Genomic DNA, 26,336 nt, shown 5'->3' with positions numbered 1-26,336 from the left:
ATGTCATTTGGCTCTGCTTGACTTTCTTGTAGAAGTTTCATAACTGGCACCCCTAGTGATGAAGGAAATCTGGCCTCTAATCCATAAACTAACTGATATGGGCTGGTCCCAATTGATCTTTTGGTGGTTAATCTGTCTGCCCATAAAGCATTTACTAGCTTCTTGTGCCAGTTCTTTTTGTTCTCTTCTAGCACTTTCTTTATGATGTTTATCAAACTTTTGTTTGATGATTCAGCAAGACCATTTCCCTGAGGATAGTAAGCTGTAGAATGGCCCAAAGTAATGTGAAATTTATGACAGAAATTTATCATTTTCTTGGATTTGAAGGCAGCAGCATTGTCTGTTATTATCTTTTCTGGGCAGCCAAATCTAGCCAGTATATTGTTTTCCAAAAATTGAATGATTACTAAATCATTTGCTTGTCTGCATGGGGCAGCTTCAATCCACTTGGTGAAGTAGTCTGTTGCAGTCAAAATCCATCTGTGTTGTCCTGAAGATGAGGGGTGAATTTCTCCAATGAAATCCAAGCCCCATTGTTGAAAAGGTCTTTCTGTTGAAATGGGCCTCAAAGGAAGTGGCAGCAGCTGTCTTTTGCCTTCAAACAGTTGGCACTTGTGGCATGATGTTGTGAATTTCTTCATATCTGAGAACATAGTGGGCCAGTAATAACCAGCCCTTAATATCTTGTCCACAGTGGATTTCCAGTACAGATGTCCACCACAGTCTCCAGCATGGAATTCTTGCATAATTTTATCAGTTTCATTCTCAAGAAGACAGTGCAGCAAAATACCTTCATGGTTTTTCCAGAGTAGATTCTCATCTAACACACAAAATTTGGATGTTTTCATTTTTAGGAACCTAGACTTAGTTCTGGACAGTCCTGGGGGAGCACACAGGTTTTGTAACACATAACAGATATCAGAGTACCATGGAGATTGTTCAAAGGCTACGTTGATCTTTGGAGTCGCCAGCTCTGTTTCACTGTCCAGTTGGTTGATATCTAAGGCTTGGAAATTTGATTCTGTCATTAACTTAGCCAAACCTTGCCCTTTTATTAACTTTGTAGGCTTTATTTCAATGTCAAATTCAAGTATGTTTGCAATCCATTTTCCTCTTCTACCCTCTAAATTTTCTTGGGTGAGAATGTCTTTGACAATAGGACTCGGTACATAAGCCACAACATGAGAGTAAAGGATATAGATCCTAAAATCTTTGATAGCTTTGATTAATGCATAGGCTTGTTTTTCCATTATTTGGTATTTCAAAGGAGCATCTCTAAGAGCTCTGCTGAAGAAGGCAATGGGCTTTTCATTCCCTTGATCATTTTTCTGCAATAAAACAGCAGCAATAGTATGCTGGGAAGCAAAAGAAAAAATAATAAAGTCTTTGTCAAACTGAGGATTAGTTAATACCGGGGTTTGGGTTAAAGCCAGTTTTATGCTTTCAAAGGCTTGCTTTGCTTCCACAGTCCACTTAACCTTTGAATCTTTCTTTAGCATATTGTTTAGCAGTCTGATCAATTCTGCTAAATTTGGGATGAACCTTCTTAAAAAATTGAGTTTTCCTAAGAATCCTTGCAACTCTTTGACATTCCTAGGGTGAGGCATTTGTAGGATCGCTTGTATCCTATCTGGATCAATTCTTATGCCATCTTTTGAAATGATGTGTCCTAAAAGTTTCCCTTCTTCCAAACCAAATAAAGACTTCTTGGGGTTTAAGGAAATGCCATATTTTCTGCATGTTATGAAAATCTGTCTTAAATGTTTCAAATGTTCTTGGTCAGATTTTGAGAAGGGTGTAAGATCATCTAAGTAAATGACCAAGAAATCATGAATTTCTTTTGCAAAAGCAATGTCCATTGCTCTTTGAAATGTTGCCCCTGCATTTTTCAATCCAAAGGGCATTTTCACATACTTGAAAGTACCCCATGGGGTAGTAAATGCAGTTTTGTCTTGATCGTCAGGGTGTACCAGGATTTGATTGAAACCTGAGAAACCATCCAACAATGATATTCTTGAGGCTCCCACTACTCTTTGAAGGATGTGGTCCATTTTGGGTAAGGGATAGTTGTCTTTGAGTGACACTAGGTTCAAATTCCTTAAGTCTACACAGAGTCTTATCTCACCAGTTTTCTTTCTTGTAGGGACCAAATTTGAAATCCACTCAGAAAACCTGATTGGTGCTATGATCCCAGCTTTGAACATTTTTTGTAATTCCTTTTCAATGGAAGGAAGAAGTACAGGATTGATTCTCCTCAATTTTTGTTTGAATGGTTTTTGATTAGGCTTGAGGGGAATGGTGTGCTGTATAACAGAGGTATCATAAGACTTCAAGTCTTCATATCCCCAGGCAAAGACATCTTGGAATTCTTTAAAGAGATCAACATATTTGGGCTTTTGATCGGGGGGCAAAGAGGCGGACAGCTTGACTATCTTAGGCTTTTCCATAGTGCCAATATTACATTCTTCAATTGTTGCATCTAATGGCTGCATCTTTGGTTTCCTGGGGACATCATTTGAGTCAAAAATGTCCTCTAGTGGGGTAAGGCCTGCTGGAAGAAGATTGTCTTTGAGTTGTATGATTTCATCTTCAGCACTGCCCAGCTCTTCACAATCAATTTGGTGAATTTGCTGAATGTTTTCTTTGTTGAAAATGGTTGGACTGAGTAGTTGTTTTGCTGTCCTAGGTGACATTGGGTGAGCAGATTGCTGAAACTGTAATTGTGATTGACTTGCTCCATCAACAATTTGAGATTGACTTGCTGTCTCAAGGTCAATATTTAATCCTGTAAACTCTTGTTGCAAAGTTAAAAAGTTGTTTATTTGCCTATCATTCTCAAATACTTGCCATTCTTTGACATTGTTTGGAATAGAAGGCCTATATTTGACTTCTGCTGTGAAACAATTGTTGGGTTGTAGTGGGAATTTGAAGGTGCTGGCAAATGTTGCCAAGCTGTGAGCATGGAGATTGTGGCCCCTTGGAATCTTTGTGAGAACAAACTCGGAGAAAGTTTCTAGTATTTCAATTACAGCAGACCTGTAGGACCTTAATCTTTTGTCATTGGTGACAAAATCCCCTTTTACTTGTTGAATTACTAGATCAGAGTCCCCCATGATTGAGAGGCTATGTGCTTGTAATGATTTAGCAATCTTGAGACCTAGTAGCAGAGCTTCATATTCTGCCATGTTGTTAGTGCATTTAAAGTTCAGTCTATATGCTCTGCCTTGTGCACAGGCTTTCTCTTTGTTATGTATCCATACTCCAGCTCCTGCCCCTAACTTGTTAACTGAGCCATCAAACTCTAGGATCCACAGACTATCTTGCTGTTCAGGAGACTTGAGGTTCTGTTCATGGGATGGCAGTGTGAGCATGAGTTGGGGTTTCTTCTCCCATTTGTCTCCTAGGATAATTTCATCAGTTGTTTGACAATTTTTGACAACTAAAGGAGGGTGAATGGGTATTGTTGGGCTGATTAAATTTTTGCAGGTGCCACTTGTTTGATGGATGTTTTGCTCTGGTTTAAATGTCTCCGTGCTAATGTGACTGCCCGAGAAGCCTATGCTGTCATTAAAGAGGATGTAAGAGTCTACGTCTGAATGGACAGCATATATTGGAAAATTTTGAGGCTTTTCTTCACTGCTGACCATGTATTTCATGAGTGTTTCCCTATAAAGTCTCTTGGGTTGCCCAAAGACAGAGATGGTTGCATATGACATGTCTAATTGCAGGGAGCCTTGGAGCTTGGCTCCCCATGATCTTGATAAGAGCATTCCATATTTGGGTGGGATATCGGCAACAACAACATCCATTAAAATGGTTTTGTTGGGAAATTGAACCAAGGACACACACAAATCCTTAATCAGGCCCAAGCATTTGACTTGACTAGAATCAAAAGAAAACAGGTCTTTGTATGGTCTTGTTATATCCAAATTTAATCTTTCCATGACTGCTTTAGGCATGAGGTTATGAGATGCACCTGAGTCAAACATTGCATTGTGCAGTATTTTATCATGAACGTGCAAACTGACATAAAAAGGTAAGACCCCTGTGACTACTGTTTTTCCATCTACCTCTGGACCAAACAGTAATTCTGGAGTGTCATCTAGCACATTTACATCATCTCTGTTGTTGGTGAGCTGAAGGGATTTCTTGATCTGTTGCTTATATATGTCATGCTTGGCTAGCTCTAAAAGGGGAATTGCTATTTTTAACTTGCCAATCTCTGTTCCTAGGTCAAAGGGTTTATCCACCTGAATTTTAGGGTCACGGACAGCAGTCCTTTCCTTGTTCAATGAATCTTCTGGTTGAATTTCATCTTGATTTTGGAACCTGCCCCCCATGTCCATGTCTTGAGGGGTGATGTTCGGATTTGGGTGAGAGGATGAGGTTGCTGTGGGCTCTTGTGGTGTGGACAGAAATTCAGTGACCTCCTCAACCACTACTTCCTTTGCAGGCAAGTTTGTTTTGTCATTAGGTTCAGTGACTGAGGCTTCTTTAGATTGCTGTTTCTCCTTTACCTTTTCAGGCTGATTTGCATTTACAGTCCGACTTCTTAGTTTGTACTGCTTATGGACTTCATAGACAGCAGTATCATATCCTTGCTTAAAGTCAAAGGATTCTCCTGATTGTGTTTGGAATGTTTTGTCTTCATCCTCATCATGGTCTTCTTGTGTTAGGAAAACATGGCTTTTACCATCCAGCCCTATTAAATTGATCTCAGGATCTTCATTGAGCTGATTAGCCGAGGAAGTTTCTGCATAATTTTCTTGAAAAGGTGGTCTGATATCTTGGTCAGCACCTGTTTTTCCTGTATTGGGGTTTTGTGTTCTCCTAAAATTTGGGTTTCTAGGAGTATTGTTTTGTGGCGCTTCCCAGGATGACTTTCTTTCTACTGATTCCACTCTCTCACCTAGTCTTTTCATGCTGTTTAGTATTGCATCCAACTTCTGATCAAAGCCCGAGGGCTCTTCTTTGAAACCAACCTTCTTTTCCAGCTTTGCCCTGTTTCTTTTGGCAATTAGGTTGGCCTCTACAGTGACTGCAAGTCTTTGGGCTTCTGCAAGGGTTGGAGGGTCTCTTTCTCTCAACTGATAGGCCATATCAGAGTCAAAACCATCAGGGAAGTTATAAAGGGCCAAATCAGGAGGGGGCCTTAAGTTCTGGGGAATAGCATTGTATATGTTGTTAAACCTAGCACAATACTCCAACACCGTTTCTTGGGGACCTCTTTTAATAGTGTTATATTCACCCAGTATATGGTGTGGATCTCTCTTTTTCTCCCATCTGTTGGTAAATTCCTGGTATAGAACTTCAGAGGTTGCAATGGAATTTGCATTCAAGGATCTAAACCAAGTTCTGACATCCCCAGTTAGGCTTTGGACAAAAATTCTCATCCTGACACTATCATCATCAATTTCATAGGTCTCAAAGTGGTCTTGCATCTTTTTAGCATGCTGGATGGCTGTCAAAGGGCCATGGGAATCAAAAAATGAGAGTCTGGTTTGATAATCTTGGGGTAGGGCTGGAGCATTGGCTGGAATCTGCAATGGTGCATATCTGTTAGCCATGTTTATAGGATTAATAGGGTTGATAGGAACAAATGGGACAACTGGGATTACAGGTGTACTGGGGTTAATAGGATGGGTAACAAGTGGAGAACTGGTTGAGTGAGTATGTGCAGATGGTGAAGATGGAAAGGTAGGACTTTGAGGGGTTGAAGATGAACTAGGGGAATTGGGTGTGGAACGAAAAAGGACTTTGCAAGGAGTGGGAATGAGGATGGGTTGGTCTGACCTTATATCTGAATCAGCAGGTTTATCCTGCTTGTGCTGTTTCCTTATGTTCTTTGGGATGATATTTGGGTTATCAACAATGATGGGTTGGTCAGGGTCAGGGTGTGCCCTAGTGTGCCTTGGGTTTCTTTTAGGAGCCAGCTTCTAAGTGTTCTTTCAGAATTTTATATAGAACTTTTGTATTTACAAGGGCAAAATAAGAACTCTGGAATGACTATATATGTTTCAAGGCTAGGATAAGTTTCCCTAGTTAGCTCTTCCTTGAGACTGAGAAACAGTCCTAAGATGTCTCGGCTAGTTTCAGGCTTGATGAAAGCTTTGGAAAATAGATCGTGATTGAATAGTCTTAAGTCCCCAGTGGAGTCGCCAATTATGTTAACACCCAGGTTGTTCCCTATGACTCCCAAGGGAATACGGCCGGGGTAACCACTAACCAATCTTTGGATCACCGCTTCTAGCCTAACAGTGATCAGAGAGGGCTCTCTCTTTATGATTTGTAACTGTTTGTTGTAGGGTTTTAGGCTAGCTATTATGCACTGTGTTTTGTTTATGTTTGGTTGGTGAAATTCCTTTTAGGTTCTAGTGAAGTAGTTTTCTGAGAAGTTGAGTACCATTGGGCAATGGAGTCTGTAGCTGTATGTGTTTGAAGTTTTGAGATGAAAGATGGGACTTACAGGGCCATTTGGGAGTTTAATAGAACAGATTTTTGATTAAAAGACTGGAAACAGGTAGCACGAATAGTGAAAGCATTCAAGAATTTCCACTATTTATCTATGTGTTCCCAACAGATAGCTTTAAGAAGAGAAAACAGAGGTCTTAGGGGCAAAGTTGAATCCCTGAGAATGACTGTTATAATAAAAACACAGTTTTGAATTGCAGCATTTAAGAATTACAATTCTGTTACTGTATAAGAGGAAAACATTTATAATAGCTCAGTTTGAGTCCAGGGTAAACATAGTTAAATCCTGGTACTATCCTTTCACCTTGCTATCAAGTGTAAACATAAGAACAGTAAAGAGAACAAAAGACTCAAAACAGACACGACAAAGAGATTTGAGAATACTTATAGTTTTATGCAACACCCATGGAATCCTGTAACATGCATCCTTCACCACAAGATATCAAACACACCAAACTTCTGGAAGTTCCATTCCTCCTTTGTATTAATTCTCTGAAAATATTACAGCAGATGGAAGTTATCCAAGAGAAAATTCCAGCAACCTCTTCAGCATCTGTGAAGGGTCTATATATACTAGCGGTGGTCTACAGAAATATCTGAGTTCTGCGTTATCTCAGTCTTTACATTCTCACCAACTATCTAAGATATTATGTCGAAAATTTATTACACATTTAATACACAGCACAGGCATCTTAATGCTCTGTCAGAAGATATTTAGCTTTATAAGAATAGCTAAGTCGGTCTGAATATTTGGAGTTAATGCATAGAAAACCCGACTGTAGGCTGGTACACTATGTCTCGGACCTGTCAGCTGTGACTTTGACTGCTGCTGGTGGCGAGTGACTGGTCTGGCTGAGTTGGCTCAGCCTCTGCCTTTTCATGTGGGTATTAATTCCCAAAATTGTCACTGTATGTACCTGCTTCTTCCTTCTGCGCTATTGGTTCTGGCCTGTCAAAATTGTCTGGGTCAAATGCCTCCAGACATCCTGTGTGGGCAGTTGATGTGCCAAAATTGCCCCTAGAGTCTCATCTGCTTCTGTGAACTTGAAGAAATTGGGTGGTGTATCAAACAGATGCTCTATCTCATTCATGAGAAAAAACAGGTTCTCCACTCTGTCATACATCATTTGCCCTGTAGCTGGCCCTGGCTCCTTTGAAGTGCTGGGAGGTTTTGCAATCTCTGCTACTGCATGGGCATCAATTCTCTTGTTATAGTTGTCCAGGGTGAGCAGTCTTCCCACGCTGCTCAAAATGTTGGGGAGGCCTCTGTTCTGCAGTGTTACAAACTTCTCCAGGAACCTGTTAATTTCTGTTTGCATGTCCTGTGTTCTTCTCTCCAAGGTTCCAATCAAGTTTCTCAATGTAACAACTCTCTTGGCTATGGCAATTGTTTCTGTCCTGTTGTTGATTCCCATGCTAGCCAATTGAGTGCTGGTTTTATAATTCAGGATATTGATCATCCTGGTAGCTGCTTCTGGCATGTGCCCAAGGCTTGCCCTTGCTCTCTGTATTTCCTTGTTTGCTTTGGTGATGAGCACCATTTGTTCATCCATGGTTTCAATGTATTGCCACTGTTTGGCAATGGATCTCCCAATGTTGCTCCACAACACTGCTTTCATATCAGCTGTCACCCTTTCCAGTGCAATCTCTTTTTCCAGCTCAGCAATCCTTCTCTTAAGGGTTTTCACCTCTCTCTCCTTGGTTGCCTCATTTTATTTGCTTTTATCAAATTTCTCATTAACATTAGCCAAGTTCTGTTTGAGCCCATCCAGCTCTTTCATTTGAGCTTCCATAGCTCGGATCTCTGCTTGTAGCTTCTGCATGTCTAAGCTAGCAGCTTGCTCTGATGTTGTTGTGGGGGCTGTGGATGGTGCTGTAGCTCCTGTTTGCTGAGGAGGAGGAGTGATGATCGGAGGTGTTTCCTCAAGATTTATTATTAATGGAGGAGGCTGGGAGGATTGACCTTCCCCTTTCTGTTTCATGGCTTCTTGTAGTGCTGCCTTTGCAGCTTCAGTTTGTCCTAGCTGGTCTTGAGTCCTAACCAGCTCTTTGTATAAGGATACCAGCAGGTCTGTGGTATCTTTTTCTTGCCGTTGCTGGGCAACTTCATCTGTTTGTGGATGGATGGTGGCCGGGAGTTTGATTTTCTTTCTTAGGGCTGCCATGTCTGCATCCCTTATTTTCAGCAGTTCTTGGATGCCTTTGACATCCTTGGGATCATGTCCTATCTCTATGATTACCTCCTCCAAGGATTTGATCCTGTTGTCCTTGGCCTGTGAGGATGCTCGTTCCAATTCTAGCTGGGATGATGTATTGTCTAGGCTGCTCTTTAACTTGTAATTTTCCAGTGTCTCATCTGCCAGGGAGGCATACACCATTTCACCCGTTTGTTTGTGTAACTCTATCTTATCCATGGGGTGAATATCTTTAGCCAGAACCTCCATATTTGTTCTCAAATAGTCTGAGGTGGACTGAGGATGTAGAGTTGTGGGCATGAAATGGCTCATTATCATTTTTCCCTCACTCACATCAAAAGCAGACATTAGTCTCTGCTGGTTGCTGGGAGCTAGTTTTAACAAGTGATCATAGAGTTGCACTTTTATGGGATCACTCCTTCTCTTGATTTCTATGAACTGCTGCTTTATACTTGAGTGCCCCTCTCTATGCTGACCAGAAGAGCTGACCTCTCCTCCCATTGTCATATCTGGTCCTCTTTGAGATGAGCTGGCCGAGAGTTCTCCACTGGGTGGGCCCATGCCCATGGCCTGCCTTACTGCTATGTCCTCCTCTTGGGAGTCATTCAATCTTTGTCTCTTCTCTCCTCTGATAAAGGATGAAGTCTGGGGAGTCTCTCTTTCTCTCTTTCTGGTTAAGTCCTCCTTCTGAGGTGTTTGGAGGACTGAGCTGTCCACATTGATGTCTGTTCTTGGAGGCAACTCTGTTTGGGGCTGCTGTTCTGTAGAACCGGGCAAATCTGTCTCTTTATTTTGCTGTAATGGCTGCTGCCCACTAGTTTGTGGTTTATCTTGTTGCTGCCCCAACTCCCGTTCTTCCATTTCTTCTTGCTGCTGTAGCAAGGTGTCAACCTGTTCTTCTGTTAATATAGGTGGTTGTTCCACCTGTTTGCCTTTGTCCTTGCTTGCTGCTTGGGTTGTCTGCTCGGCAGCTCGCTGTTGTGTTGCTGGTGTTGTGGTGGCTGCCCCAATTTGCCTCCTGTAGGAAATAGGCACCTGTCCACAAGTTTCCAAGTCAGCTTGTTTTTGGACATTTCTAGCCTCTTGCTCAAGTATTTCTTCATTAGTCATTTGCTCTACTAATGTGCCCTCTTCCCAATCTGGTGCATTTGCATATTTTTCAATTTCAGGTAATCTGGCATGAGCATAGTTGCCTAACTTATACCTGATCCTCCTGAGGGAAATAGAGTGGTTAGGGTCATATGGAATCCACTCAAAACTAGTTTTCAACTGGAGTCCTTCCAGGATCCTGTCTGCCTCTTTCCAGCCTTCTTCCTTCCTGTTGTATAAGAAGGGACCTAGCTGATTTCTCACTTTCAACTGTGATTTCTTGTTTTTACTCTGAAAGTGTAGGTAATCTGAGTTCCCAAATTGCCTGAAATATTCTAAGGCAAACAGTCTCATGGGAACGTACCTTGGCAGCCTAAATGGATTTAATTCACATCCATACACCCTAATGACTGTGTGATTCTGGTAGAAGTACCAGTTGCCGATGTTGTAAAGCTTGTTCAAATGAAGAATTCTTTTCATGTCATCGGTCAGTCTAAGAGAAGGGGCACCTTGCAGCACTGCTAGGGCTGGATGAACAAATAAATCAATAAACTCACAGTATGTATAAGGTGATAGTGAGGTACGATGGAACACAGGGGTCCAAAAAACAACTGATCTTGGGGTTCCTTGGGCGTTGAGTGGCCTCAAAGGGACAGAGAAGGTAGCTGGCTGGTTGAACAAGAACAGATGGTATATGTAGGAGGTGTATCTGAACAGCCTCTCCCTCTTCAAGTTCATGAACTGGTCATGAATCTTCTCAGCTATATAAGTTGCATAATCATAGTGGATAGCTGGAGGCTTACCTGGGGCAAATATGGACAGCATTGCCAATATGCAGTCATCTACATCTTCTAGTCCTCTGAATCCTAGGACATAGCCAATCAAGTCCACCATCATCCTGCCCAACTCATTCAGGTATTGGTATCCAATGGGAGGGGTTCTGACTGCTTCAGAGCTAGGTGTGACAAATAGCTGGTTAATCTTCACAATCTGGTCATTAGACAGGTTATTTCCTCTCTTTATCAAATCTTGCATGGAAAGAGGGGTCAACTTCTTGGCTGTATGGAAATGCAGCATCTGATTTATACTCTCTGGAGTGATCTGAAACAGGACTAGGCCTGTGGGGCTAATGACTGCCCTTTGGCTGGGGTCATAGCGCTCTTGGCAACTGTAGATAAGCTCTGGCATGGGATTAACTTGGGGAAGGTTGTATATGGGCAAATTTGATTCCCAAATTCCCAGGATATCTGCTCCACTCATGTGCTGGGCTCTCAGTTCATTTAACATTTGGATATTATACTTAGTTCCCATAGGAAACCAGTCCAACATCTGGTAATCCATGTCTCCCAGGGCTTGCCATGCTAGTTCTCGGTGAGGAGCATTGATAGGCTTGATATTTAATGCAATAGGGGTCTCCATAGCTTCTGAATGGGCAAATATTGCAATTTGACAAGTGACTGGCAAAAACAGACTGCAGACTGCCCTCAGTGGGAAAATAACTTGATTTTTTGAATTGTCAGAGGGGAATTTACCAGCTAGAAATTGAAATACTGCTGGTAATTGGTAACAGAGCCTCTTTGGGGCCTAAGTGAGCTTCTGGTAGTAGTTCGGAGGTATTTAGCAGTGAATTTGCCGGGGAAACGCAGAGCTGAGGGGTTTTTAGATGAATTGCAGTTTGTTACAACTCTGCAGGGAATTTTTTGGACTTCACAGAGACAATGGTGGAGATATAACCCGGTTCTAGCGGTGAAAAAGTCTGTTTTACGGTCCTATTATGCTTGTGAGCAGATTAGAGCAGAACGCAGGCCGTATGGAGGGCAGGGCAGGGTAAATACCTGTAATTTGACGTGCAGAGGTCGTGGCAAGGTGTACTGCAGCTGCTGACGTGGTCGCTTGGGCTAATCGTACCGGTTGGCGGAAATCCAGGCAGAAATGGCTGAGCAGAGTGTACAGACGAAATAACAGTGAAATGGTAAAAAACGCGCAAAATTCGGTTAATATGAGTTTTTTACCCATTTGGCGCTTTTTTATGATGACGTCAGCATGACGTCATTGGTGGGTCACGGTGATGTGACGTCAGCTGACGTCATCGGGGAGGACGTGGCTGAAGACGACAGGTCAACGGGGGTGAGGTGGCAGTCCAGTCAGCGGTGAGCTGGACGTGGCAGAACGGTCAATAGCGGACGGGCGGAGGTTAAGCCGTGAAGGTTACGGTTAAGGCTCTAACCGTCACGGTCTCTCGGGGCGGTTAGAGTACGGCGCCCAGGGTGTCAGAGGGAGCTCCGAGACGGTCTAACGGGCGACGCGTGGCAGAGGCATGACGAGGCGCAACGTCATGTTCTCGGGAGTTAACGCGCGGACGTGGACGGCGTTCCGATATTGTTATGGGCCGTCGGATCTGGAGGGCTTGATCCGACGGCTGGCGGAGGTGTAAGGTGCACGGCGGATAGGGCGGCGGAAAATTTAACGTTTATGGGTTTTGGCATAGTTTTTCAAATGTTTTTTCTGCCCACCCGCGCTTGCCTTTGGGAATGTGCCGAAAGCGGGATTTGATTTTTGTAAGGTTTGCAGAGGGTTTTGTGGGCTAGAGGGGTTTAAAGAGGGGTTTTTACCCATGCAAAGGTATTTTTTGAGGGGAAATGATCTGCAGCAAAGGGAGAGTATCGGAGATAGGTTCACCATGGTGGCCAGATGCCACTATGATCCCTCTTTGCAGATTTCTCGGCTATTATGCCTAGGGGAGGGAATATATAACATTTAGGGCTTTATACACCTTAGTGTTATTATTATTAGGGCAAGGGGTAGAATAGGGAGTTAAATAGTAGAATTAGGAGTTAGTGAAGTGAAGGAGGGGGATCTTTGAGAAAGGGGATGTTAATGATGGAGTAAGGGGGAAAAAGTGAAGTTAGTGATGCTTTCTGCTGTGAATCCATGAAATTCACCACCTTTTCTGCTGATATGTCCATTGCCTTGGCAAAATATCTTTGACAACTATGTAATGGTGAACCTGTCCTTTCTGCAACCACAACTGCCTACCCAACTATTTCACCTAACATTTTTTAGTTTTTTCTTGGAGGGGCACTTAGACTTGCAACCCTCAATTGCCTTTTCTTTTCTTTGGCTTTTTCCTTTTTTTTACTCTATCTGTTTCTACCCTTATCTCTTCCAAGGTCCCAGATTAGGCTTTTGGGAACCTTTGTTTCTCTACCTGAACTACTTATCTGCCAAGATTAAGCTGTTTGGACAGACTTCTTTCTCTATTCTACAACTCAAAATTGAAACATGGCATGATCCAGATTAGACTGTTGAATCATCCACAAAAATGTAATAAGGTCCTCAATATCTGAAGTAATTTCACACACCTCTGATTTCCCGGAAATATGGGATCTTTGTAGTAACAAAGCAGAGCATATTTGGATTTTCGATAATCAATCATGAAATATGAAACCTATTACTATAGGTATCCAACACATGGGACTGGGTGTGAGTCTTCTAGCTTGTAGCCAAGGCCATTGTTTATTTTCTAGCTGCTCATCCTAAGCCAACCAGATAGATGATCAGATCTTTTTATGATTAGACATGATGATGGGCATAAGCCCAAATTTTGTAGGGCATTTTGTCCTAATTTCTGTATATTATTTTGGACACAAACGGTCTATCTATATACATGCGATTTTATGATGATCATATATACAAATGATACTTTGATTATTTTTTATGCTTTTAATTTGATGAATGATTTATATGCCAGTCCAATGCTTGAATAGTAATAGAATTTGCTGATGAATTTTCTGATCGTGGAATGCGAACATATGTGATATAAATAAATGATCATTGCAACAATCGTACTCTCATAAATTGGCAATACAAATAAGGATATTGTACCTGATAAATGTTATTCGGCTGAGATACCACTAGTTGTGAGTCTAAATAAACCACTAACGAATCAATAACAAGAGATATTGCTTTGGATAAAAAAATAATAATAGCAGTATATTTGGCAATATTATTTAAACCAGGACCGATACATACTCCTCTCGAAACCATCAATTGACCAGATGGATAGTATATCACCCAAGCCGCAGATGCAAGGTTCTAGGTATGCCTACTCGCACCATTGGTGAATCCTAGATATACTAAATTGTCCGTCAATACCTTCCAAAGCAAATAAAAAATATCAACATCACTAAAACTGATAGATAGATATGTACAAACATACAATATATACAAACAAGTAAGTGCTTATCTGAAGCCTAAGCAAAGTACTTCTTAAGGTAGAGCCCATTTTTGGGCTCTACCAACTTGTTTCCTTCAAAGTCAAATAATTCATAAGCTCCCTTTTTCAAAACTCCCTTGACTATAAAGGGACCATACCACATAGACTTAAACTTGCCTGCCCCAAAGGCATCTTTGTCTTAATCCTAGACCAGGACAAGGTCACCTTCAAAAAAAAATTCTAGAATGGTTAGCTTTACCATATTGAGTTTTTACCCTCTTTTTATGGGCTTTATTTGTTGTGGTGGCGTCTCGACACTTCTCATCAATATGCTCCAAATGAACGAGGCACTCCTCGAGACTAGAAGTCTCTAGAAGAAGTTCAACAACTAGTTTAAGGGAAGGAATTTCACATTCAATAGGAAAGATAGATTCCAACTCGTAAACCAGTTGAAAAGGAGTAAAGCCAGTGGTAGTCTTAACTGACATTCGGTATGCCCAAAGTGTCGGATACAACATGATGTGCCAATTGGATCTAGCTTTATTAATCATCCTTTGTAGGATGATTTTAAGGGATTTGTTCACAGCTTCAACCTGCCCATTGGCTTGAGGATAATACAGAGATGAATGCTCCTACCGGAAACCCAACTTGAGAGCCAATTTGGACATCATTTGATTTTGGAAATGACTGCCATGATTAGTGACAATCTCTTTAGGGATACCGAATCGGGAAATAACTTGATTGAAGAGAAACAAGGTTGTTGTTTCACTGTCATTATTAAAACTAGGCATGGCCTCAGCCCAATTCGTAAAGTAGTCTACGGCCACTATGATATACTTGTGATTTCTTGTCGAAGGCCCCACTTCATGAAAGAATCGACCGTGATAATAGGGAAAAGCAGAGCTGGATGTGCACGCATTTTCCGAGTATAGACTTGATAAGGATGGCATCTTTTGACCACTTCAATACAATCTTTGAATATCAAAGGCCAAAAGTAACCTGCTCGCGAAATTTTTTGGGTTGCTGCAAGCCTAGATAGATGAGTGCCACAAGCTCCATTGTGGTAATCATTAAGAAATGACTCAGTTTTTTCTAGAGTTAAGAAAAGCCTAAGGATTGAATCAATCCCATGAAGATATAATGTATCACCTATAATAACATAATTATTAGCAAGGTGATGCAACTTTCTAAAGTCATCTTCGGAAAAATCGGGCGGAAACTTCAAAGTCTAGAGATATATAATGATATCCCCATACCAAGGATCTTGTGAAGAAATAAGAAATAAGTATTCATCAGGAAAAGTTTCCTCGTGAATGATTTCTTCCTCACAAGGAAGCTATAATATGAACTCTGCAAATACTAAATATTTTTTAGATTTAGCCGACATGAATTCGAGATCGAATTCTTGCAAAATGACAATCCATCGATTATATTTTCCCCCAATCACTCGCCTACTGAGAACAAACTGAAATGGATTGAAGGTTGCTAAGACGAACGTTTTTTGAAGCGGAATGTAATGCCGAAGACGCTGGATAGCATGGATAGCTACAAAAGCCTCGACTTAGGTAGTAGATTACATTCTCATAGAAGGCATCATCTTCCTAAACCAAAACCATACCAATGATTGATTCTGCTGCAGCGAGATACAAGAGCAAATCTCTGCTATAATTGGGTGGACTCAACAATGGAGCAGAGGTTAATTATTTTTTCAAAGCATCAAAATATCGTTGCGTGAAATCATCCCATAAAAATGGGACTCCTTTCTTAAGAAAACGCATAAATAGTGTTGTGATCTCGGTGTAATTGGCTATGAATCTCCTCAAGAAATTTGCCTTTCCTTGGAGACTTTGAAGTTGACGTATGGAAGACGGGGGAGGCAATTGAAGTATTGCCTCAACCTTTAAGGGATTGACACGAATGCCCTCTGGTGACGTGATGAATCCTAACAACCGACCCGATGTGACTACAAAAACGCACTTATTCAGATTCAACCAAATTTTATAAAAATGGCACCACTCAAAGATCAACTGAAGGTGCTCAGGATGATCAATTCTATTTCGAGAATAAGCAGCTAGATCATCCAAATATGCTTCGATAGCATGCTTGATGTTGTGAAAAGCATAAGACATGGCCCACTGAAAAGTGGCTCTAGCATTTTTGAGGCCAAAAGGTATCTTTTTTTATGCAAACGTACCCCAATGACAAATAAAGGTTGTCTTGTGCTGATCTTCTGGACGGATAGTAATTTTATTGTGACCAGAGAATCCATCCATGAATGAAAAAATTTCATTACCCACACATTCATCAATAATTTGATCAATAATAGGCCTGGGGTAATTATCTTTCAGACAAGCCTTATTTATATCCATAAAGTCAAAACATACTCAGATCATTCCTTGCCTTTGGTCTATGGGGACTAGATTAGAGATCCACTCAGTTAGAGGAACGGGGTATATAAAACCCACCTTTAGTAGATTTTCAACTTCAACTTTAATAACTATATATTTTCTAGGATTCACCAGTCGAAGTTTTTGATGAATAGGTTTAGCATTTTCATATGTCTTGATCTCATGCTGGACTATAGATGGATCTATTTCAGGCATTTCCTCATATGACCAAGTGAAAATATCATGAAACTCTTTGAAGAGATTGGTATAAATTTGAATTTCTTTAAGGGAACAGTCAACTTCAATGAAGACATTTTCGATTATGTTAGGATTCCTAGAGATGTTCACTGGTAAAGTTTGTGAGATAACAGACATGTTACCATTGGCAGAAAACTGTGCTAGGGCCAAAGGGTTTAAAACTATATGAACATCACTAGTAGAAGGACTAGCCAAACTTGACTCAATTTCTCACAAATGAGGGAGGAAATATGAACGATGATGTAAATCATCACATGGTCTATCAAAACCCATCATTGCTTCTATAATTTATTCCTTAGATGGTAAGATAGTATCTAAGTAATCTTGAGCTGAAGTTGAATCTAGGGTCTAGGTTGGAGCCACATCTCCATTTAACTCTTCTGGTGAGAAAGGAGTAGGATGGGAGTCGGCAAAGTTAACAATGGACTGATAAGAATTTTATGTTTCAGACATAGGACATGCCATTCCACCTACCTGCCCTCCATCTAATGTGGTGTTATATGAAGGTAAAGGACAAGGATTCGAAAAATAATGAGTTCGAAAGGACTCTCTTTGAGAAGGCCACTTGGAGGATGAAATAGAATTGATTCTAGCTATAGGAGAAGGAAGAATAAAAATACCCATTAAACAAGATTACATCCCAACTCCTAAATTCTCTATAGGTTGCCTAGGATTGTTAACTAATGGAACAGTAGAATAATAAGATGTGTGGGAGTCACAAGGAGAATACTCCATCTGATCAACTTTCACAATCCTCCCCTCATGAGGAAAACAAAGGATGCGAAATAATGATGAAACTATGGCATCCATCTCGTAAATACAATTCTTGCCTAAGAGGAGGTTGTAATCCATATTCAATTCAACTATTTCTACCTCAATATTTACCACCTTCCCCCAGCACAAATGGGAAAGGCTAGAATAATCCCCCAACATCGACATCACACATGTGGAATCTCCCTCATCGATAATAGTTCAAAAGATGTTGGTGTTTCGGTATGTATACTTTATCTAAAAATCCATATGATGGGGAAGTCTCTTTTTGATGTTTGACATATCAAAAATGAGCACAAGAGAAGTTTTTGGACCTACTGCTCTGATTTCCTAGAGTAATACACTCCTCTGAGCAGGGCATGAATGGAGTACCTCTAACACTGACATAGCACAAGGACTTTGAGTGAGATATTTCAATCGAATATTTCTGGGCTACCCTAGCATTAGGAGTAATGGTCAAGTGCTTTGTGGAGCTTTTTGGCACCTGAGGTATAGACTCAACAGACAGCCTATCAATATGGAGCAACTCTAAGGCATCGAAAGAAAACTTAGCCTTAGATGATTTTGATTCCCTATAATCACACGATCATGTAGCGACGTCCATATCCAAGCTCATCATGAAGACATTTGATGAATTATCCCCTTCCTGGTTTCCCCCTGTGCAGGTATCTACATTTGAGTTTGCACCAGTAAGTAATTGTTGCCCTTGGGGAAAAGGGTTAGTGAGGACAGCATGGGAGCTAGAGGACCCCTGCTGCACTAACAAGCACTGAGCATCTTGGATCTTAGGGATGAGATGAGTCAAATGATCCTAGTTGCATACCTGCATGGAAATTTTATTTTTTTCTTGGACTCTTTCTTAACCCCTCTCACATCATTGTCGGGTTTGTTTGCAGTTCCCTTCCCATCCTGTCCCTTTTTCCTACCTCGTCTTTTCTTCTTCCCATCGGATTGTTTGTTTCCTTTTGGATTAGAAGCTTGGATGGCATTTATAGATGTTGGTTGGGAAGGTGTAGCTACAAACGGTGATGCCTGCATAGAAGAAACAGTTTGTAAAAACAACTGTTGAAATTAATTCATCAGGTTAGCCGTGTTTGATGGGTAGCGGAGGTCCCGCGTAAGGGTTTTGGGGTAGAAAGCCCAAGAAGTAAGATTTAGATATTGTAAAAATTCCACAATATGCAGAGCGCGAAGTATAATATTTTGATTCAAAGGGTAGTCCGCCCGAAAAAAATAAAAAGCAATGTAAATAGAATCAGTTGCCGCAGGGATCGCGAGCTAGGAAAGGGTATAAATAGAGTGCGACTCTATGAGGGAAAGGCAGTTCTTTTGGCATGAAACGTAATGGGTACTTGAAGTAGAAAGATAGAAAGCATCAGTAATTCTGAGTCGAGGGTTAGGTAGGAGGTAGAGGCTCTATAACTGTGTGCGCAAAGACCTAGAAAGTCTGTAGCTGTGTGCGCGGACCCCTGCAGTTGAGTGCGCAGGGTAGATCTGGATGTATTGGTGAAGAATAATAATAAAGAAAATTTTGCTTCCGTAATTCTGTATTATCACGCATATGTCTTTATGGTTTACCTTTCTATATCTGGTTAATGCAAATGCGATGAATGTATGTGAATCTAGGTTCATTTTGTGCACAAATAAATTATGTTGATTAAATGTTTGCTTAAAGACCATGTTGAATAGTTCTGAATCATAATTGCTTCCTTCAAGTAGAATAGTGCATGAATAATAAAATTATAATCACCCTGGATCAGCGCGAACGTCAAGCAGCATGGAATTATAGAACAGTGCGTGAACCCTCCAATACACATCTAGACATCCCTAGGGTGTGGAAACCTGGTACCAGCACCCTCCCCTGCTAGCTTGGTTGAGAACTTAGTCCATGCTCCACATGCTATTGCCGAAAGGACTAGTAGCTGCGGGATTTGTTTGGCTAAATAACTCTTCCGAACCTGGGTTAGGCCCAAACAAGCCAACAAATGGTTCCATTGCTAGGACCAGGATCTGCCTAAACGGTGTTTAGGTGTGGAACGTGGGGACCCAACAGAGAATGCATGTTGAAAATTTTGAGAGAACTAGGGATGATGATATATTAAGAGTAGCAATGGTGAATGCAATTCAGTTACCTCTATTTAAGGAAGCTGTAGGCGAAGACCTGAAACAATTTTGGTTTGTGCTAACATCAGTATGGAACGTGCAGTAAGTCATGGATGATAACATCAATAAATCCATCTTAGTCATCACACTGTAGGATCAGGCACTAACATGGTACATGAAGTATTCAAGCACCAACCCAACAACAGGGATAGTAGATATCCATACTGAATTGAAAAAGAAGTAGCCAGCCAAAGACAGAAGCAAAGTCGGTCACAGGATTCAAAGAGATCACGATGATGCCTGGTGAGACTCTATGGGATCTAGATCAAAGGTTGAAAAGCACCATTCACGAGGACAACATGACCCTGACAGATGCACAACACTGTACTTGGTTCGTCACATCGTTAATGCCATATCTAAAGACGGCTTTGTCATAACAAAAGATCTCAACCCAAGCGGAAGCGCTGGAAGCAGCAATGCGGCTGCACAAAACCCCAGTACAAGACCCAGGGTTGGGAGTTCAGAAAATCCAAGCGTAGGTCCAAAATTTGTGTTTGGAGATACAAAAGTTAAAACATGACCAGACACCGTGTTCAGAAATCCGGGAGGAAGTATGGTGCATCAAGTGCAGAGGCCAGGGACACGATAAGGATCATTGTCTAGTGTCGGTGAATTTTGTGGTCACAGGGGGACCGACACCATTGCGACCAGAGGCATAAATAGGGCCGAGCGTGGTCACCCTGCTCTGGTGTGCAATCTGTCAGGTAGGAGGAAAGCACAACATGGATAATTGTCATCTATTACCAAAATACAACCAGACCCCCCAGCAGCTCTTTTGCAACTTTTGTAGATCAGTGGGTCATGAGGAAAGGGATTGCCATAGTTATCGAATGTTGATGGACCAGGAACCTGCCTATAGAATTCAGACTGAGGGGCGAGGTCAGGATCTAGCTGCAACGATTGGGTGTGGTGGGTTCCTAGGACGGGGTCAAGGACGGGGTGGAATGGGACTAGGAAGGGGTCGTGGGCAGCTAATCTATTACAACTGTGGAGGGCTGGGACATTATGTGCAAGATTGTACCAATCCAACCCAAATATCATGTCCATATTATGAGCAATTTGATCACGGGCTGCTAGATTGCCCCATGCTAATAGCACAGATTCGTGAAAAGAAGGCAGCACCTCCTACAACAATGCAAAATGTGTAGATGATGAGATCTGAACCTTGCGACTAAAAACCCATGGTCAACAGGATATTATGACGTGGCGCAGCTACAGGAAAGGTTGATGGGAAGACTAATATGGAAGCTAGGGAAAGCTTCACGGACGTCTCTACTCAAGGTAGTAGGGATCCGCCTGAGCCAACTCGGGATCCCTCGATGATGACTACCTTCTTAGAGACATGCCTAAAACTTCTTCACGACAACTGGGTAGTTAAAGGGTTGCAGGAAGTGATTAATAGATGCACAGGGTGGGGTGAACCTCACGTAGTCCAGAAAATAGGAAGACATGCATCGCAGATAGATCAGGAAATGCGGCTAACAGTGCAAATTGGCAACTACGAGATGGATCAGGTCATTCTGGACCTGGGTTCTGATGCAAACGTATTGCCTAAACAGACTTGGGAGCGCATGGGTAAGCCTACACTACAATGGTCTCCTATCCAATTGCGGCTGGCCAACCAACAGAAGATCTTGCCCATGGGAAGGCTGCAAGGGGTTACAGTAGACATTGATGGCATAAGTACCCAAACAGATTTTGAAGTTATTGAAATTATGGACGAACATAGTCCGTATCTTGCGTTTCTAGGGATAGACTGGGCCATTGATATGAATGGGGTTATTAATCTCAAACAAAGGAAGATGATATTCAAGAAGAAGTTGCTCTGGGTCGTTGTTCTGCTGGACCCAACAAATGGACCGTGCTACATAGAACCGGCGTGTAGCGAAGAGAGGGGCGATGTATTAGATAGTATCTACAAACTTGCTGCAACAGAGGAGCAAAGATTCTCGTGGGGTTATGCCAATGATTCAGATGAGGAGGACGAACAATGGCGCAACAAGGTGAATAAGGCAACCACATTACACTATAATATGATGATGAAATCCTTGTATTCCGTTAAAGTTCAGAACCACGAACTACCAACGTATGAGAGGCTGACAGTAGTAGAGGAATTCCTGGATAAGTTCGAAAGCATAGTACCAGAGTACCAATGGTTCGACGCACTAAAATGGGCATTGCGCATGACACCTTTGCGATGGTGGGATACCCATGTAGGAACCTTCGAAGATTGGCGAAGCTACAGGCGCATGATGCAGATAAGATTTTGGAAGCCCGAGCTACGAATAATGGTGAAACAAAATGGAAGAGATGATCCACACATGCACCTGACCAATTGGACCTGAGATTATGGTGTGGAGCCTCAGCCATAATGGGTGCACTTATTTTATCATACCCTGGATGTCATTCCAAGAAACTGGTATACGGAAACAGAGCTCCGGCATGGCACTAGCGAATGGGATATCCTACGCTAAGGGTTTTTGTCGACTTTTCTCTTTGAATACCAATGGATGGATACTCTAGACGACACATTATAGCTAGTAAAAGCCACTATATTTAGAACACTGCCGCAACCAGAAGAAGTCGGGTCATCAGACTGGTCGCGACAGTTGAACCAGGCCTTAGCATGTTATAATGTACAAGTAGAAGATGATGAGGATGACCCGCGTAACATCAATATCCCAGAATCCGAAGGGAATCATAAGGTGCACGGCCCTGAGATAAAAGATCTGGACATCATGGTGCCATTGAAAACAAGGCAAGTAAATATCAGAACAGAGGAAGAGCCGAAGTATGCCATGCTTGGGGACTACTAGGACGACAACACGGTGGAAAAGGTCATCGAACTACTCCGTGAATACTGCAATTTATTTCCTATAAGAATGACAGAGTTAAAAGGGATTCTAAGAGACCTAGGGATGATGAAGAAAACTTTGAAGCCAAATGCAAAGCCAGTGAAGCAGCAACCATATCGATTGAATCCAAAATACAAAGAAAAATTTCGTGAGGAATTGTATAAGATGTTGGCAGCAGGACTTATTGAACCGGTTGAAGAGTCCGATTGGGTAAGCCCTATGGTTGTACAGGAGAAGAAAGAGAAGGGGGAGATCTGTATCTGTGTGGCTCTACGAAAGCTCAATGATTCTTGTGTTAATGATTCGTTCCAACACCCATTACAGATGAGGTACTAGAAAATGTGGGCGAGTAGGAAGCATACTCCTTCATAGATGAGTTCTCTGGGTACCATCAGATCAAGATTGCGCCCAAATATTGGAGCAAGATAACATTCGCTACTGAATGGGGTTGTTTTTAGTATACAGTAATGCCCTTTGGACTGAAGAATGTGCCCACGATATTTTCCCGTATTGTGGTAACCGCATTCAAGGAGTTTATCCACAACTTCTTAGAAGTCTACCTGGATAACTGGACCATCTTTGGCTTGGTTAAGAAGCATGTCGCGAGCTTACAATTAATGTTGGATACCTACCGATGACACCACATTGCACTCAACTTAAAGAAGTGTACTTTTATCATCCCTTTCGGAAACTTACTAGGCCATGTGGTTTGTAAGAAAGGACTAATGGTGGATCTGACAAAAATCACTATCATATTGAATCGTCAAGCACCACACAATGTAAAGCAACTACGCGCTATGTTAGGACACACAATCTACTATCGAAGTTCATCAAAATCTATGCCTAGATTATGGCTCTGATGGAGCAATTGCTAAAAAAGGATGCTACTTATTACTAGAATGAGGAATGCAACAGAAACCTAGAGACACTTAAGGAGAGAATGGCTTCTACTCCTATATTGGTATTTCTAAAATGGGACATCGAGTTTCATGTGCATGTGGACGCATCTTGTATCACAATGGGAGTGGTACTCACTCAAATAGGAGTGGAGGGACTGGACCATCTGATTGCATTCGCAAGCCGCAGGTTTTCCAAGGCAAAGAAGAATTACTCCACTACTGAGCCAAAGAGATTAGCGATGGTATACGCGCTCCAGAAGTTCTGTCACTATTTGCTCGGAGGACACTTTAAGATGTACACGGATCACTCTACGCTCATGTACCTAGTGAATAAGCCTGTGTTGGGGGGGCGCATTTGTCGATGGTTGCTGTTGTTACAAGAATATGATTTTGAGGTTGTTGTAGAGCCAGGATGTCTGAATGTAGGTCCAAATCATCTATTCCAAATTGAGACCAGTGAAGATCCAACAAATCTAGAAGAAGGACTTCCAGACACTCAATTATATGTTGTGCATATTGTAGATGGCCACTTTGAAGATATAATCCACTTTTTAACTACAGTCACTACGCCACAAGGGTATTATGTCCAGCAAAAGAAGGAATTGGTGATACGCATAGCAGATTTTATCGTAATTTCAGGCCACCTCTACAAGATGGGTAATGATGAAATATTGCGGAGATATGTACTTGAATTTGAGCGCGGATAGATCCTGGCCGAAGCACATGGAGGGGTTGCTAGCGAACATTATGTGGGCCATGCCACAACCCAGAAGATTCTTCACGCAGGATTAGGGTGCCCCACTCTACATCAAGATTCGAAGGCATACTGTCGAGCCTACAATGTATGTCAACGGATGGGCAAGACGTTGCAAAGGGATGAAATGCCACTTCAGCCACAGATGATGCTACAGCCGTTTGAGAAATGGGCGATTGACTTTGTCGGGACTATTGAACTATGAGGAAAGATGGACGTGCGCTATATCATCACTGTGACTGAATATTTAACCCGATGGGCTGAGGAATAGCTAGTTAAAGATTGTACGACAGTGATAGCGGCAAAATTCTTGTTCGAAAATGTACTGACTAGGTTTGGCTGCCCCAAAATTCTCATGAGCGATAGGGGAACACATTTTTTGAATGAAACGATCAGCACACTCACTGAGGAATTCCAGATCTATCACCAACAGAGTACACCCTACCATCCACAAGCAAATGGGACTATTGAGGCCTTCAACAAAATTTTGGAAACTGTGTTGACAAAAGTTTGCAATGCGTGACGAAATGACTGGGATTTGCAAATTCCTGTTGTGTTATGGGCATACAGAACCACATGCAAGAAGCTGACAGGCCAAACAACGTTTCGGTTAGTTTATGGCCAAGAGGCCATTATGCCTATGGAATATATTTTGCCTAGTCTACGAATTGCGGCAATCACAGGTATGGCAGACCGTGGGGCATTGTAAGAGAGGCTTGCATAGCTAGAAGAATTGGAGGAGGAATAGTTTCTTGCTGGATTCCATGAGCAGGTATAGAAACAGTGTGAGAAAGCATGGCATGATCGCCATATCAAGGTGCGCACCTTCAAGGAGAATGATCTAGTCTTACTATCTGATAGTAAGTTCGAAAAATTCCCAAGAAAACTCCGCATTCACTAGTTGGGACCCTATGTTGTCAAAGAAGTTATCGATGGAGGCATGGTTCAACTGGCTAAACTCAATGGAGACCCATTTCCAAGAAGAGTGAATGGCAGTTTCCTAAAGCTCTACACGGGCGGGTCGACCACTTGACTAGCCAAGGAGAAGATAGTCTCACCACTCCAACCAGTTGAAAGAGAGCGCAGGACGATAAAGCAGCCTGGGGGACAAATGCGCGAGTACCATGGTGTGCAAGAATTTCAGCAAACACAGGGGTCATGGTGGCGCGAGGAGGCTCACGCGAATGTGCCGACCAAAATGATGACTGTTGATATCACTATTCATGACAAGATGTTGGCAACATGGCAAAACGGAGTGGGTGGTGGGACATTAAGAGATATAGTACGAGCCAGATATGGAAAAAATGGCCACCGATTCCACACGGGCTAGTGACACACACAGAAACGAGTGACAATCACTGCATTTTAATTTCACAGGGCTTATAAATTACCAAGGGAACTCCACTCGGTGGCCTATAGTTCAAAAACACCAATGGAGCTTTTCATTATCCATGCACCCGAAGGTAGTAATCATGCTGATGGCGAGTTCAGACTCTCTAAGGATTAGGGGGTGAAAACTGTAGCATCACCAGCAGGAGATGTACCAAACAAGAGGGAACACGAAGCAGAATTGGTCCGAAGGCCATCACCTCGCCCAGGGGCAGGCCAGTGCACTACAACAAAAAAATGAAAGGCTAGAAAAATGGGAACCACGGGTAGATATGCACTTAATAAGTCGTCTCTGATGTCCCTTGAAGTTTGGGATCTTGTGGATAGTAGCCAGGGTCTTGCAAAATAGCAACCCAGGCTGCAGTAGACGATGCAAAGAGAGGATACGAAGGTCGGAAATGGCTGGATTGGTATCGGACGGTCCTGTAGGCAGCTCCCTCGCTTGTGTTAAAATCCTCAGAGGGGGTGTTCTATGTTAACCCAGTAGAGTAGAATGAGCATCATCAGTTGCAAGATGTGGTAGAAACACTGAAGTAGGCGATGGATGAAGTGTTGCAGGAGACAACGAAGGAGTACTAGGATGATGACCGTCACTCACTGGGAGCAAACCGCGAAGCCAATGCAGAGTGTCTAGTTGCACCGACAAGTGACTTGGGACGAGTCATCATGATTGTGTTGGGGGACTGTTAGGTAGCGGAGGTCCCGCGTAAGGTTTTTTGGGTATAAAGCCTAAGAAGTAAGATTTATATATTGTAAAAATTCCACAATATGCTGAGCACGAAGTATAATAGATTGAGTCAAAGGGTAGTTCGCTCAAAAATAATAAAAAGTAATGTAAATAGAGTTGGCCCGCATAGGGATCATGGGCCAGGAAAGGGTATAAATAGAG

The 26,336-nt window shown here is 42.1% G+C and overlaps 1 pseudogene; it reads right to left on the bottom strand.

Annotated features, from left to right (window-relative positions):
• The window catches only part of LOC149256568 (uncharacterized), a 30,167-nt pseudogene extending 11,100 nt beyond the window's left edge, over positions 1-19,067 (bottom strand).
• Positions 19,068-26,336: the final 7,269 nt, after the last annotated feature.

Source organism: Pinus tabuliformis, chromosome 7 (assembly GCF_031772625.1).
Source record: "Pinus tabuliformis cultivar Carrire ecotype Pingquan chromosome 7, CPIR1, whole genome shotgun sequence".
Classification (NCBI taxonomy): domain Eukaryota; kingdom Viridiplantae; phylum Streptophyta; class Pinopsida; order Pinales; family Pinaceae; genus Pinus; species Pinus tabuliformis.
Note: the sequence above shows the minus strand (reverse complement) of the source record. Positions and strands in the feature narration are given on the sequence as shown.